Source organism: Mya arenaria, chromosome 17, assembly GCF_026914265.1.
Source record: "Mya arenaria isolate MELC-2E11 chromosome 17, ASM2691426v1".
Taxonomy (NCBI): Eukaryota; Metazoa; Mollusca; class Bivalvia; order Myida; family Myidae; genus Mya; species Mya arenaria.
In genome coordinates, this window is record NC_069138.1 from 44,953,689 (window position 1) to 44,965,916 (window position 12,228).

The window sequence follows — 12,228 nt, forward strand, 5'->3', positions numbered from 1 at the left end:
TGTTGTGAATAGTTCAATGTAGCTCTTAGTACTTATTTGTTGTTGTGAATAGTTCAATGTAGCTTAGTACTTATTTGTTGTTGTGAATAGTTCAATGTAGCTCTAAGTACTTATTTGTTGTTGTGAATAGTTCAATGTAGCTCTAAGTACTTATTTGTTGTTGTGAATAGTTCAATGTAGCTCCAGTACTTATTTGTTGTTGTGAATAGTTCAATGTAGCTCTTAGTACTTATATGTGTTTGTTAATAGTTCAATGTAGCTCTTAGTACTTATTTGTTGTTGTGAATAGTTCAATGTAGCTCTAAGTACTTATTTGTTGTTGTTTATAGTTCAATGTAGCTCTAGTACTTATTTGTTGTTGTGAATAGTACAATGTAGCTCTAAGTACTTATTTGTTGTTGTTAATAGTTCAATGTAGCTCTTAGTACTTATTTGTTGTTGTTAATAGTTCAATGTAGCTCTTAGTACTTATTTGCTGTTGTGAATAGTTCAATGTAGCTCTTAGTACTTATTTGTTGTTGTGAATAGTTCAATGTAGCTCTTAGTACTTATTTGTTGTTGTGAATAGTTCAATGTAGCTCTTAGTACTTATTTGTTGTTGTGAATAGTTCAATGTAGCTCTTAGTACTTATTTGTTGTTGTGAATAGTTCAATGTAGCTCTTAGTACTTATTTGTTGTTGTTTATAGTTCAATGTAGCTCTAAGTACTTATTTGTTGTTGTTTATAGTTCAATGTAGCTCTTAGTACTTATTTGTTGTTGTGAATAGTTCAATGTAGCTCTTAGTACTTATTTGTTGTTGTGAATAGTTCAATGTAGCTCTTAGTACTTATTTGTTGTTGTGAATAGTTCAATGTAGCTCTTAGTACTTATTTGTTGTTGTTTATAGTTCAATGTAGCTCTTAGTACTTATTTGTTGTTGTGAATAGTTCAATGTAGCTCTAAGTACTTATTTGTTGTTGTGAATAGTTCAATGTAGCTCTTAGTACTTATTTGTTGTTGTGAATAGTTCAATGTAGCTCTTAGTACTTATTTGTTGTTGTGAATAGTTCAATGTAGCTCTTAGTACTTATTTGTTGTTGTTTATAGTTCAATGTAGCTCTTAGTACTTATTTGTTGTTGTGAATAGTTCAATGTAGCTCTAAGTACTTATTTGTTGTTGTGAATAGTTCAATGTAGCTCTAAGTACTTATTTGTTGTTGTGAATAGTTCAATGTAGCTCTTAGTACTTATTTGTTGTTGTGAATAGTTCAATGTAGCTCTAAGTACTTATTTGTTGTTGTTTATAGTTCAATGTAGCTCTAAGTACTTATTTGTTGTTGTTTATAGTTCAATGTAGCTCTTAGTACTTATTTGTTGTTGTGAATAGTTCAATGTAGCTCTTAGTACTTATTTGTTGTGAATAGTTCAATGTAGCTCTAAGTACTTATTTGTTGTTGTTAATAGTTCAATGTAGCTCTTAGTACTTATTTGTTGTTGTGAATAGTTCAATGTAGCTCTTAGTACTTATTTGTTGTTGTGAATAGTTCAATGTAGCTCTTAGTACTTATTTGTTGTTGTGAATAGTTCAATGTAGCTCTTAGTACTTATTTGTTGTTGTTAATAGTTCAATGTAGCTCTTAGTACTTATTTGTTGTTGTGAATAGTTCAATGTAGCTCTTAGTACTTATTTGTTGTTGTGAATAGTTCAATGTAGCTCTTAGTACTTATTTGTTGTTGTGAATAGTTCAATGTAGCTCTAGTACTTATTTGTTGTTGTTAACAGTTCAATGTAGCTTAGTACTTATTTGTTGTTGTTAATAGTTCAATGTAGCTCTTAGTACTTATTTGTTGTTGTGAATAGTTCAATGTAGCTCTAGTACTTATTTGTTGTTGTGAATAGTTCAATGTAGCTCTTAGTACTTATTTGTTGTTGTGAATAGTTCAATGTAGCTCTTAGTACTTATTTGTTGTTGTTAATAGTTCAATGTAGCTCTAAGTACTTATTTGTTGTTGTTAATAGTTCAATGTAGCTCTTAGTACTTATTTGTTGTTGTTAATAGTTCAATGTAGCTCTTAGTACTTATTTGTTGTTGTTAATAGTTCAATGTAGCTCTAAGTACTTATTTGTTTTTGTTAATAGTTCAATGTAGCTCTTAGTACTTATTTGTTGTTGTGAATAGTTCAATGTAGCTCTAAGTACTTATTTGTTGTTGTTAATAGTTCAATGTAGCTCTAAGTACTTATTTGTTGTTGTGAATAGTTCAATGTAGCTCTAAGTACTTATTTGTTGTTGTTAATAGTTCAATGTAGCTCTAAGTACTTATTTGTTGTTGTTAATAGTTCAATGTAGCTCTTAGTACTTATTTGTTTTGTTAATAGTTCAATGTAGCTCTTAGTACTTATTTGTTGTTGTTAATAGTTCAATGTAGCTCTTAGTACTTATTTGTTGTTGTGAATAGTTCAATGTAGCTCTAAGTACTTATTTGTTGTTGTTAATAGTTCAATGTAGCTCTTAGTACTTATTTGTTGTTGTTAATAGTTCAATGTAGCTCTAAGTACTTATTTGTTGTTGTGAATAGTTCAATGTAGCTCTAAGTACTTATTTGTTGTTGTTAATAGTTCAATGTAGCTCTAAGTACTTATTTGTTGTTGTTAATAGTTCAATGTAGCTCTAAGTCATTATTATTGTTGTTAATAGTTCAATGTAGCTCTAAGTACTTATCTGTTGTTGTGAATAGTTCAATGTAGCTCTAGTACTTATTTGTTGTTGTGAATAGTTCAATGTAGCTCTAGTACTTATTTGTTGTTGTGAATAGTTCAATGTACCTCTAACTGCTTATTTGTTGTTGTGAATAGTTCAATGTAGCTCTTAGTACTTATTTGTTGTTGTTAATAGTTCAATGTAGCTCTAAGTACTTATTTGTTGTTGTGAATAGTTCAATGTAGCTCTAAGTACTTATTTGTTGTTGTTAATAGTTCAATGTAGCTCTAAGTACTTATTTGTTGTTGTTAATAGTTCAATGTAGCTCTAAGTACTTATATATTGTTGTTAATAGTTCAATGTAGCTCTAAGTACTTATTTGTTGTTGTGAATAGTTCAATGTAGCTCTAGTACTTATTTGTTGTTGTGAATAGTTCAATGTAGCTCTAGTACTTATTTGTTGTTGTGAATAGTTCAATGTACCTCTAACTGCTTATTTGTTGTTGTGAATAGTTCAATGTAGCTCTAAGTACTTATTTGTTGTTGTGAATAGTTCAATGTAGATCTAGTACTTATTTTTGTTGTGAATAGTTCAATGTAGCTCTTAGTACTTATTTTTGTTGTTGTTAATAGTTCAATGTAGCTCTAAGTACTTATTTGTTGTTGTTAACAGTTCAATGTAGCTCTAAGTACTTATTTGTTGTTGTTAACAGTTCAATGAAGCTTTATGTACTTATACATTGTTGTTGTTTATAATTCAATGTTGCTCTAAGTACTTATTTGTTGTTGTTAATAATTCAATGTAACTCTAAGTATTTCTTTCTTTTTGTTAATAGTTCAATGTAGCTCTACTACTTATTTGTTGTTGTGAATAGTTCAATGTAGCTCTAAGTACTTATTTGTTGTTGTTAATAGTTCAATGTAGCTCTAAGTACTTATTTGTTGTTGTTAATAGTTCAATGTAGCTCTAAGTACTTATTTGTTGTTGTTAATAGTTCAATGTAGCTCTAGTACTTATTTGTTGTTGTGAATAGTTCAATGTAGCTCTAAGACTTATTTGTTGTTGTTAATAGTTCAATGTAGCTCTTAGTACTTATTTGTTGTTGTGAATAGTTCAATGTAGCTCTAAGTACTTATTTGTTGTTGTGAATAGTTCAATGTAGCTCTAAGTACTTATTTGTTGTTGTTAATAGTTCAATGTAGCTCTTAGTACTTATTTGTTGTTGTTAATAGTTCAATGTAGCTCTTAGTACTTATTTGTTGTTGTTAACAGTTCAATGAAGCTTTATGTACTTATACATTGTTGTTGTTTATAATTCAATGTTGCTCTAAGTACTTATTTGTTGTTGTTAATAATTCAATGTAACTCTAAGTATTTCTTTCTTTTTGTTAATAGTTCAATATAGCTCTAGTACTTACTTTTTGTTTTTAATAATTCAATGTAGCTCTAAGTATTTCTTTTGCTCTTTGTAGTTTTTTGTTGCTTATTTAAACTTTGGTAGCTTTAGCGGGTCTTAATGTTGAAACTGTATTGCGAGTGATCACCATTAAAGCGCATTTTAATCTATATATAGTCCATAATGTATGGTTATTATCAGAAGCTGACTTTCCATACCAATATTGAAAAGACAAAAGTTGAATTGTTAGTTAATATTTATATTTTTAGATTAACACATCTTGCATAAGCTAGACCACATCATTCTCAATCAATCAATCAATTGGATTCCAAGGGGTTGGGTGTGATATCCTCATATATGATTTACTTGTACCATGGTAAAAATAACAAAGTACGTACGTTAATTAATTACACGGTTAAGAGTCATTAGTGCCTTTATAAAATGCAGTCGATCGAAGCCAATTCATTAATTTCTAATTACACTTTTCCAGGAACGAAATGTTTAAGTATTGTTTCTTCTCCTCATCTCTTAGAAACAGTTAAAATGAAAGGGGTAGAAACAACGTAACTGAAAGTCTGTTTGTAACGTTGCCAGCTGCAAATATTTTACCATCATGTTATCAACATAATATTGAGATAGCAATGATAAAACATTCTTTGGCTGGAATATTCAACTTCAAATTAAAAGCGATTTTATATTAGTCTGATAATTGTATTTGTTTCATAAAACACTCTACACTAATTGCAGTTATAGACATTATTATACTTTTATCATTAATGTATTGTATTAATGAATGTCTACATATTGATAGTAAAGTTTTTCTCGTTTCTATTGAATTATCAATATGAATTAATGTTTGAAAGTGGCATTAAACCAATAAATTAATAGTGAAGTCTGCAAAATACAACGTCTTCTTCGACGATATAAACCTTCGTGTTTACGTGCTGTTGTAGGGCTTCGAAGTCGTTTGCGAACTCTCTCTATATTTGTTCTTGTAGCTTAGCTCGCGCTCGTATCAATCACTATCAGCTTGCAGCTGTACATTTCATTTCAAACTTGTATAAAACTACATATCGTACTTTGTTGATGAAGCCCACAAAATGAAGTACACACGCACACGTTCCCGAGCATATGAAGCGGTTTGAAAACGTTCTGTATTTTTTAATACAAACAAAAACAGTGAACATTTGTGAAAATATAACCAGCAGCGGCATGAGGAAAACAATCATGGATATAAAGTGTTATCTTAAGAAAACCAGTTAGGGGTACAGGTAGAACATATCGCATACATTCTAAGATAGATGGAGGTATTTAAAATAAATTAAAGCATTGAAGATTCTTGTTTAGAAATAAAAAGAAAGAGCGCTCAAACAACACAAAAACGTAATGTATAAAAAGAGGAGAAATCTTAGCCGAAATACGTTAAGTTGACTTTTCAGAATGCATTAGGGTTCAGGTAGAAAAAAATATCCGGTCTGGATGTATTGTCGACATATTAAACCTGATGATATTGGCATATCGAAGGACGTCTGCCCAACGGAGAATCTCAGTTTTGTTAATTGTGGGGCAACATCAACAGACAGAATTTAACCATGCTTAGATCTAACCTGTTTTTTTAACTTGCGCCAATGTAAAGCGATGACCCCCAATTCGACGGGTCCGACCCGAATATCATTCGTATCTTTTCAGTGACGCGAAAGATCGCACCTGCACCCCTTAATTAGGCAGTCAATCATTTACCACTAGAATAAGCGTTTGCATCAGCTAACACGGTGTTTCCCAAACAGTACATATATATATTCAACCGTGACATCATACTCAATTATCCACTATCCTGAGTTTAAACGATAGTGTATGAATTAAAACACTCGTGCAGTACGAATGTTAACAAAAATGTTCCATACAATATTTACTACAAAGGACGAACCAGCTTGCAGTTGCTTTCCTCTCAATAGGTTGTTTTGAAACTATTCTTCGAGGCTGAATCCCACCTTCCTTTGATACGCATCATTCAGACACTTTTGAGGGAGTACTCGGAAATAATTAAGGTCAAACGCGGTATGCTGAGGATACTGAATACTTACTTATTCGGTATGTAACGGATTCGAGGAAACTGAATTAGTATTCAATGCAATGAGAGAGTGGTTTCGAGGGATTCGAGGCTACTGAATTAGTTTTCGGTATGCAATGAGAGAGTGGTTTCGAGGGATTCAAGGATACTGAAATAGTATTCGGTATGCAATGAGAGAGTGGTTTCGAAGGATTCGAGGACACTGAATTAGTATTCGGTATGCAATGGGAGAGTGGTTCGAAATACTCGAGGACACTAAATTAGTTTTCGGTATGCAATGTGAGAGTGGTTTCGAGGGTTCAAGGATACTGAAATAGTATTCGGTATGCAATGGGAGAGTTGTTTCGAAAGATTTGAGGTTAATGAATACGTATTCGGTATGCAATGGGGGAGTGGGTTTGAGGGATTCGAGGATACTGAAATAGTATTCGGTATGCAATGGGAGAGAGGTTTCGAGGGATTCGAGGACACTGAAATAGTATTCGGTATGCAATGGGAGATTGGTTTTGAGGGATTCGAGGTAAATGAATGAGTATTTGGTGCGCTATCGGTGAGTGGTAACGAAGTTTTGAAGCAATTGAGCATTCGGTTGTATCCGTTATTGCAGAGTGAGCACAAAGGATTCGATGACATTCTAGTCACATTTGTAAGGAAAGTCGATATCAAATCAGACTTCGATGAATGAGTAGGGATGATCCAATGTATTTGTATATGGAGATTAAGAGACTGAACGACTTATCGTAAGACAAAAAAATGTCAAAATTGAAAGTTACGCTGTTTGAAATATTACTAGTTTAAATGTTAAGGAATTCATGAACGCAATCTAGACAATCTAGGACACGCCGTCATAAAAACAAAGCATAAAGAGACCCAGCCATAATACAAAGGACATATTTTTTTTGGTTGTGTCAGCTGGTATTATTGCGGTCGATTACAAAAGAGCATGAGGTATGGTAATGCGTTATTCAACATTTTGTATAATTCATTATTTGTTCCTGTGTGTCAGCAGATATATGAATGGACAACAATGGTAATTCATTTCTCGTACTAAATGCTTGCTTTGTTGTTTATGTACAAGGTCTAAACATTTTGTTTTTATTCCCTTTGCTCAATCGGTTAACTGCTGTCTTGAAAGTAAATAACGGAGTCACATTCGTATCAGTCAGCCTTTAAGATATCAACACATTTTATACAACAAGTTGAGGATACACCATCCATCTTGCTTTCAACTACTGTGATTTTCGTCAGTTAATACATGAGTTCTAAAACCACAAAGTATTGTCTTTATCTGATCGGTTTGGCTCCATTAGCCTTTACATTTCAATCAACGGCTTTAACCTACAACCCGCAATCAAAGTTTGAAGAGAAAGAATTGGAGGCACCATACGGTCTATTAGCAAATATTTAAAGAGTGAACTGGAGATACAGATTTATAATTTACACATTTCCAGCACGTGTAATAGTGCCCAATGTAACTGAACTTCACCCATACCGTCTCCAGAGCTACACGCCGTTGACTATGTTTGGCTATATAGTATCCATGCAGTACATATAAAGTACATATAAACAGTACATATGAACAAACCGAAGCCTTTTAAAATAAGTTCCACTTCAAATCTACATTCACTAGGATGCAACGTTAATGCATCTTAGCTATAAACATCGAGATGGATTTCTATGTTTGATCTATATTTTTTAGCTATATAATTTTTGCATTGTGAATTACATTTTTGAATAGCACCATAATAACGCTACTAAACTGCTGGTAAATAAAGTGAGATAATATTACAAATGTTTAAAATGATTATATATCAATTTTATTATTCTGCATAATTTATTTAATTATTAATATCACCTTCGTCAGTTCTAAATACATCACATAAATAATCGCTTGTCGTAAAATATTGTGCCCAACAATCTCTGTTCTTGAAGAGCTCTGTCTGCAGCAAATCATAAACCGAGTTTATCTACCTGTTAATATTTTAAAAATAGAAACATACATAGTTAAAACAGCAGGTAGGTATCCAGATATCTAATTCCGAATAAATGTATCAAGGAGAATAGATACCTGATAAAGAAAGATGGACTGAGAACCATACAGAAAGGTAGGTCGTATCCGGGATTTATATGGAGACCATTATGTAGCTATAATGGAGGATAAATGTGGATACTTTTGGGAAACTGATAAGTTGTTATTAACACGATGTGAACAACGTGCAATGAATCAAATGCCTAAGGTATAGGTTGGTCGTAGACAGATTTTATTTCTGTGCGTACAGTGTCCATATAAGTCTGAATTCCGTGTGTTTTAGCGCAAAACATGAATATGAAACAAATGTCTACAAAATATGGATTAAATTTGCAAATGTATACTTCGTTGTAATTTTCAAGTGATAGTTCCTCAGACTTCAGATTTCAGACTTATACGGACAATGTATGCGCAGAAATAAATCTGTATCGAGTTTTAGGCTTAAACTAAGCAAACCTCCGAAAAACAAAAAAAAAACACGCGAGTCAACTGTGTTACAATGCGGGTACTCTGCGCCTATTCTAAAGATCCTGCCTTAATATTCACCATCTGTAAAAGTCGAAATTATGGGTTGAAGCGGGCGAATTATTCGCCATCTTGTACGGCCGATGTACTATAGCGATCACGTGATACTCCCCTGTGTATAATATCGGTCGCCGTTATCTACTTTCTCCTCGACGTTATTTGAGTTGCCGTCATCGTAAACTGCCCCTCCCGTCGTTATTTGTTTCTTTTCCACCGGTGTTGTTAAGTATCCAAATGCCGTTTCTACCACTGCAATTGATGCTAGAAAAATGTTTTTCAATTTTTATTGGTTACTATTTTGGCAACATATTTTTCAGACAATCTGCGAAATGAATGAGCTGTGGCTTAAAGCATAACATTCGGACAATTCGCCATGCTAAAAGAAGGGTAACATGTAAAATTGATGCATGCAGCAAAATGTATAGGTTATAGTGCTTGTCATAAGATTGTGCACTAACTATTACTTTTTTAAATTCTCCGATTATCTTTAAGAGTTAGACTTACCAACATGATTTAAGGTTGCCTGACTGACTCTAAGATCCTTGGAGGTGTTTATCACAGTCAAACCGAGAGAAGGTGAACGGTTTTATATATTTTATAATAAAACCTTAACTATTGCCTTTAACAAGAAGATACCAGTCCTAGATCGACGAACATGGGTCCATGATACACTGGTAAATGTAACACATACCTCAGTATAATCATGAGCCCTAAAACCCAATATACCACATTTTGGGCCTATTTTTTTCTATTCCTGGCGGAAGGGTGCTTCCTCTTACGTTAATTCGTGCAGCCATCCCAGTTTATAGTCCGAAACATCTAAGGTTGGTAGACGTCTTTGAGTACAATTATTGATTTGCCATCAATGTGAATATATAATGCCCGCAAAATACTGAAGCCTTTTCTAATAAAAACAATCTAATGTATGTATTTTTTTTCTCATTTGTCACTTTTCAAATTACCACTTGTATATAGAAATTCATCTAGAACGTAGTATAGGAATATCATTATAACGAATCTTCACCAAATTTACCGAGTTATTACTCCTTTGGTATCAAGGGGGAGGTCCGTTCTTGTTATAAAACATTTGCTCTAAAAACTTGGAGAAGTTATTCAGTGTATTGTTTATATCATTTAATTTGAGAAAAGGCAGGTATTAAGTAGTGGACAAACATTAATACTAGAATCTTTAATTAATTTATAAGGCATATATGCTTGATTTTATTCGGATATGAAATGAAATACCTGAGAACCGTAACGATCAATCTGAAAACAGCCGCCAAAATATGTTCCGAGTTGCGGATAGAATGTGCGTGTACGTAACAAAATACAGCAGCTAGTTTCGCCTCTTAAAAAAGCCAATCTTTTCCAATCGATTAGTAAAACCTTGGCAGTCCTCTACAAGTTTGCATTTCTGTAAAACCAAAGCAATCCTCATAAAACATCAATTAACCGTTAAATAATGAGAGAATGCGTTTTCCCCCCTAAAACTTTGGAACTATCCGATTTATAAGTATGTAGTGCGTAAATTAATTGACGCATTTAGTATTTTTAAACTCAATTAAATGGCTGTTTGAGTTATCAAGACGTCAAGACATATTTAATTTGCAAAATAATTTATTAAAAACATCTGACGAAGACAGAAACAGGTAACGGCGGTTATATTTCAGCAGATTAAGTGCTGCTAAGTGGTTTTAAAACCCAGGTGATTCAATGGATATATTGATTATTTTTGTGTGAATATAAAGATACAACTCTTGTGCAATATGTTTGGTATTGTAGCGCTGTATCTCTTGTTAAGGGTTTGTTTTGCCATCATCCTTCTGCCTTGAAGCTGCACTCTCTCAGATTTACCGTTTTGACAACTTTTCTTGTCTTTTTTCTTGAAATGAGCCCATTTTTGCGTTATTACATGGCAACCAGTGATATAAGACTGCTGACAAAAGATCAAATCGCAGATTTTCATATTTCCGTTCGAAAATTAATGTTTAATGGCTAAAAGCGTAACTTAAGGTTTTAGAAAAATGCATAAAAACGTCAATTTTTGAACTAAAATATGAAAATCACTAGTTTCCATGCATGTTCGCGTATTCCAGGACAAAAAATAAAACAGTTGTCAAAATTTTACAATCTTGCATTTATTTATAAATACAGGCATTATATTCTTAATGAAAACAACATATCCTTTACGTTCCGTTTTAAGTGTTTTTAAGATACCGTTGTTAAATGCAGACAGTAGACTTACGGAAAACTGATAAGCGAACTCATTAAAAGCTCATAACAGCCATGCAACAACATTTTACTTGACACAGAAAGAGTCTCTGGCTTTTGCAACACAGCTTGCGATTAAATGAAATGCGGAGTTCAGCCAATTTCTGACAGCATTTAATCAGCATAATGTGTTATTTGTAAGAACTGAATTTGAAATATTGCAATTCTGTATCCGGTTAAATCGATTAAGATATTAGTCATAAGAGAAAACCTAGGAATGATGATATTTTCCAGGAATTTGTAACCAAGTGTATGAGCCATATTATTATAGTAGGATGGAGTAGCACAAGTTTATTTTTAAAGTATAATTCAAATAAACGTAACAGAAACTCTAATCGAGTGCAATGTATATGTAAGTGTTTAATTTTGGCAAGCCGATGTTTCTCGCTATATATTTACAGATATTTAAGGTTGGAATCTTTCTTATATGTGACCAAGTCTGCGAAAATGGGTCCTAATGAGGAAAAATGACATTTTCAGGTTTTACATTTTCTGAATGTGCTATGTTTCAGAAATAAAGTCCTGAAGTTTTAAGCTGATATCTTTAAAATTGATGATTGAAGACAAATTTCGCGATACCACTATTTGTTATAAAATGGCGAAAACAATGAAGGAAATGGAAAGATAAGTAAATATAATTGCTCAGAAAACGTGTTTTTTTTAATCTCGCTTTATCTCGGTAACGTGATTACCTCAACAGGACTCATTTTCGCTGACGACGTCACATATTGTGTTTAATGAATTCGTCGAAATCGGTCTACGTACAATTAATGAGAAGTATAATCTCTGCGTTTATATATTAACCGATAAAATAATGAGTGCCAAAAACTTGTCCGGCGGTTTATCACACTTTATCAGTGAGATATAATTGATATCAATGCCATGCGTATGCCAATGTTACAGCACAACTTGCAAATATACAAGCACCATTCAGTTATTTGGGGAATCTCTTTGATCTATCTTTTTGATCTATAAGTGGTGACTATCTCAATAACAACACTTAACGAATTGTGTTTTCTCTCAACAATTTTGGCAAGTTATGATTTGTGCCTCTCCTGGTAATTGCAATTTCGAACCATCAAAATACTTATATAAATATAAGGAACATGTTTAGGACCTTCCCATTTATTTAAAATCGTGAATTCCATATGTTCACAGCTAAACTCGCGACTAAGCCACTCGTGAACGTTTAACTTTCGGTGGTCACTGAAACAAACATACCTTTATTGACGTCATGTGAAAAGTTTTGGAAT